Raw genomic sequence first — 4838 nt, 5'->3', positions numbered from 1 at the left:
ACACATATCCTTTGATATCCTGGATGTTTGTTTGACATGAGGAAATCTAGCATGCTGTACCACACTTGCATAAGAACCATATTTCACCCTCCTGCTTCACCTCAGGTCTAAGAGGAAGCCTGTGACAAGCTTCCAAGGAAAGACCCTTTAAATGTGGTATCTCCTTTCCCCAGCCCAAAGCTCATGAAATGAACAAGAGCAGGTTCAGTTCTGCACCTCCAGCACTTACTATCGTAATGGCCTGACAGGTTCTTCCTGTGTAGTGCACAGACAAAACCAATTCACTGAGACTACAATATTGCAGTAGAAAAACAGTTTAACACAGAGGCTGCCAACTAGAAGGACTGGAGTTATTACTCAAATCAGTCTCACAGAGAACTCAGAGGCTGGATAGTTTGGTGGGGGGAGGGGCTAGGGAATGTGTGCTGCTGATTGGTTGAGAATGAAATCATAGGGGTGTGAGGAACAGTCCCTGTGCACTGAGTCTGCCTCTGGATCGGGGCCACATGAAATGTTGAGTGATGAATCACAAATCTGGATAGGGTTAGTTGGTTTCCAGGGTGCAACCATCTGAAAAACATCTCAAAAGACCAATCTTAGGTGCTACAATAGTGATGTTATCTATAGGAGCAACTGGAGAAGTCATAAATCTTGTGACCTCTGACCACATGACTCCTGAGCAGTAAGGGATTATAGAAATGATGCTTACATTTTAGCAGAATTCAGGCCCTTCCCATAATCTAGTGGCCTTCCATCAGTTTTACAAAGGCAGCTTCAGTCCCTGAGTAAGGAGGGAGTTAGTTTTAGGGAGGGACTATTATAATTCTTGCTTCAAAGTTAAACAATAAACTAAATTCCTCCCATGGTTAGCTTGGCCTCAGTCAGGAATGAGTGAGGACAGCCAGCCCGTGAGGCTAGAGGCAAGAGGGGGTCAGCCATGCCAGGCTTCTCTCACTGTTATAATCTTTGCAAAGGAAGTTTCACTATTTGGCTTTATTGTGCACATAGCATAATAAACTTAACTACATTTTATTTGAATACCTACTACGTGCCAAGCTTATACCTTATCTTGAAACCTCAAAGCCCTGCTCTTCTCTGTTGCCATAAAACCTCCATTGAAGATGAGAAAAGTGAAGCTTTGTGAGGTTAAGTGACTGTATCACAGTGGTGTAAGGGAACAGGGAACAGTTCAGTTGGACTAGAACCAATTCCCCCTTGCAATCTGCCGTGCACCTGCCTTCATGGAGGCCCTCAATGAAGGATTGTGACTTTTGAACTATGTATCTGAGGATCGAAGAACTCACAGAGGAACTGGTCCCTATTTTCATCAAGTTCTTCATATTATGCAAAACATCCAGAAGAGTGTAGACAATTTGGTTTAAAGAGAACAAAAGCATAAAATACCAGGGTTGTTAACTTTTAAGGTCATATGATCACTATTTTAGATAGGATTGGACATACTCTGGATAGATTTTTTTTTTTAAAGACTTCTATAGAAGCAGTTTCCATCTTTTTACTTTAGGTAACCTTACCTAACAGGAATCCATCAAACCTCTCTGATTCTTTTTCTCTTGTTCTGTCTTTATGGAAGCTGCTAAACACCAGTCATCGTTTTCTGCAGATCATTTTTTTGATCATCTTCAAGTCTTCTTCCTTCGCCTTTTTCATACTTTTAGTTTTCCTTGCCTACTTTTGTAGCGCTTATGTATACTCTCTAGGATCGAAATGAACTTCAGAGTCTAACCAACTTGATATTTCACACTTTTAGCTTCTTCTCTGATGAAGACAGCAACTTAAAGGTGGAGGGGATTAACCCAGGGTTATTTTGTTGGAAGAGCTGAAAACCCCAGGCCAGTTCAAGAAGATTGGATCTAACCTCCAGACTAAATGTTTGAGCCCACTCTGCTTTCTTTGCTCACGTGGTCTTTCTTCAAATACATGGGGCAAAAATACAGTCTGGACTGGAAGTGTTTGAGCTGGGGGAAAATGCTCAAAATTCATGTATCAACTTAAAGGATCACACACACCAAATTCAAAGCATTTGGAACACTGGTTTTGCATTGGAGGGTATTGCATGGGTCTAGAACGGGAAGCTGAATGGGACCTCTGAAATGTTGGAAAGGTGGGGAAGAGGCAGAGTGTTTTTCTCTAGCAAGTGGCTTTATCTTTTGGAAGGATGCCTGGTGATGCCGGTGAGCCTTCCTGGAAGGGTCTAGGACTGTCAGAAAACAATCTCTAGGGCATTGAAAAGCCAAAATGTATTCCTCTTTCTTACAGCCTAAGGTGTTGAAAAGTTCGGAGAGTTGAAAAATACACATGTGCGGGTACTTGCTCTTTCTAGAGATCAGCTTGTGTCAGGGGAAGGGAGAGGAATGATGACGACTGGCAATGACTGGAGGGAGATGGGATTAGAGAGCTTCAAAAACTTCTCTTTCTTACTACTTTGTTACTTCATGACCAAGTAACTCAGAGTAAGTAGTCCTGGGACTAAGGTATTCAAGGATCCCAAATGGCTTTGCCAAAAGGCATTCAGTGTGTTAGTAAAGGGCTAATACTTTTGCGATAATACAGGTATTTTTCTTGCATCAGTGGGTCCTATGTCCTCAAGGCACTGTGAACACTTCACCTCCACAGCATTGCTAGCAGTAGATATCGTAACCACAGAGGGCCAAAATAATTAACAAAGTATGAGGGTGTTGAGTGTGTTTTCCTAGATCTAAAATATTGCAAGCCAAAACAGAAAGTCTTACAGTTGCATCACTCCCAAAGCGAACTCAGTTTAAGAAACACATTCCTTGTAGTGGTTCACACCTGTAATCTCTGCACTGTGGGAGGCCGTGGTGGGTGCATCACTTGAAGCCAGGTGTTCGAGACCAGCCTGGCCAACATGGCAAAATCCCATGTCTACTAAAAATGCAAAAAATTAGCTGGGCGTGGTGGCGGGCACCTGTAATCCTAGCTATTTGGGAGGCTGAGGCAAGAGAATCGCTTGAACCTGGGAGGTGGAGGTTGCAGTGAGCCGAAATCAACCCACTGCACTCAACCCTGGGCGACAGAGGGAGACTCCCTTTCAAAAAAAAACAAAAACAAAAACACCACCACCACCACCAACAAAGAAAAAGAAAAAAAAGGAGATAAATTCCCTGGCTTTAAAGAGCTTGTTGGGGAGATTTTTAATTTCATCTCAATGAAGGCTGTGCTTACTGCTTGTCAGGCACAGTACTGACTCCCGGGAGACCCAGAGATGAAAGAGACTTTCTCTGGCTATTACCGTTTACTTAGTGGGAGCCAGATTAAGAATTAACTTAAATGCAAGGTCAGAGGACTCTGGGTCCCTAACCACCATCTAACAGAAAGATAAATGAGAGCTGCAGACTCCGGGTCCCTAACCTGCACCATCTAACAGAAAGATAAATGAGAGCTGCAGATGGGAGCCACAAATGTAACCTAAAATTTTCTAGTAGACACATTAAAAAAATACAGTTAATTGTAATTATACAATTTTTTATAATTATTTTAATTACACTATATTTTATATAATCCAATATATTTCAATATGGAATCAATTCAGAAATTACTAGTGAGATGGCTTACATCCTGTTTCGGTTCCAAGTCTTTTAAATTCCATGTGTATTTTACTCTTTCAGGGCATCGCCATTTGGACTAGCCACATTTCAAGCAACCCAGCGGCCACACGCGGCTTGTGGCGTCTTTACACACAGTCCTTTATCAAGCTCTGGCCCTCAGATCTGGGAAAAGAAATCCTGGGTTGGAAAAATTCATGTGGTCACAAAAAAGGCTGTTGGCATTTTCCTCTGGTGACTCTGTAGTCACGCGGCATTGAGGAATTCAGGGAAAACACGGAGTCAGAAAGGCTGCAAACACTGGCTTCCCAAGCAACCCGGGACTATTTTTGGGAGTCGCCTCGGAAGGGGCAGGACCTTGGAGTCAGGCCGGGCTGTCGTGCCTGGGCTGCCACGTGTCAGCCACAGAGCCGGCTAGCGTCGGGGCCACGCTGGCCGCGCTCTCGGCCCTGGCAGGGCGTAGAGAAGCGCAGCCGCCGGCCTCCCGGGAGGCGATGGGGAGCGGTGCCACAGCGCCGCCTTCCGGCCACGCGCCGTAACTGCAGGCGCGGCGCCGCCACGGCCCGTCTTGTTAGCCAGCAGCCGAGTTCACTGCCAAGGCCGACGCCTCCACTTGGTTTTCATGGAGGGAACGGTATCTGTGTGCAGGGCGTTGGCCTCAAGCCTCCATTTCCGGTACTCCGGCCTACAGGTCCGGGTAATACTGGGGCTGCCAAGCCAGTTTCCCCCTCCTCGTGCCCTTGCCTGCTTCTTGTTGGGGGTCCAGGATTCTCTCTTCCGGGTCACTTCTAAAGCACGTTAAGGATGCTCATCATTTGCATTTCAGGAGAACTAACGTTTAACTCTGCTAGGAGTAACGTTTTCGGAAATCACGTTTTCCATTTTGGACTCTATTCTGTATTTAAATACTATGGATTAAAATAAAAGCAAGCCGACAGGAGGCCCCAGCGAGGATCGAACTCGCGACCCCTGGTTTACAAGACCAGTGCTCTAACCACTGAGCTATGGAGCCCACGTGCAACGTTGCTTTCAGGAATTCATAGATCTTACCAACAGCATTGGTTGACCTGGCGGTCCGTGAGAATTTGACCCCATGCATCTATTATCAATGGTAGTTATAAAGGCTATGAAATGACAGAGAAAAGTGCTTACAACATGATGATAAATGTAAAACACTGAAGCCTCAAATCATATGTTTGTGATTACAATACACTAAATCGTACCTAACTTACGCATACAGACAAGGGCTGGGAG

General features: G+C 44.8%; 1 non-coding gene across 1 annotated transcript; it reads right to left on the bottom strand.

Annotated features, from left to right (window-relative positions):
• Positions 1–4523: 4523 nt before the first annotated feature.
• TRNAT-UGU lies at positions 4524–4596 on the bottom strand. Its single transcript has one exon. It is a non-coding gene; the product is annotated as a tRNA-Thr (tRNA).
• Between the last annotated feature and the right edge of the window lie 242 nt (positions 4597–4838).

The sequence above is a fragment of the Rhinopithecus roxellana genome, chromosome 8 (genome assembly GCF_007565055.1).
Source record: "Rhinopithecus roxellana isolate Shanxi Qingling chromosome 8, ASM756505v1, whole genome shotgun sequence".
Classification (NCBI taxonomy): domain Eukaryota; kingdom Metazoa; phylum Chordata; class Mammalia; order Primates; family Cercopithecidae; genus Rhinopithecus; species Rhinopithecus roxellana.
This window is presented reverse-complemented; position numbering and strand designations above follow the sequence as displayed.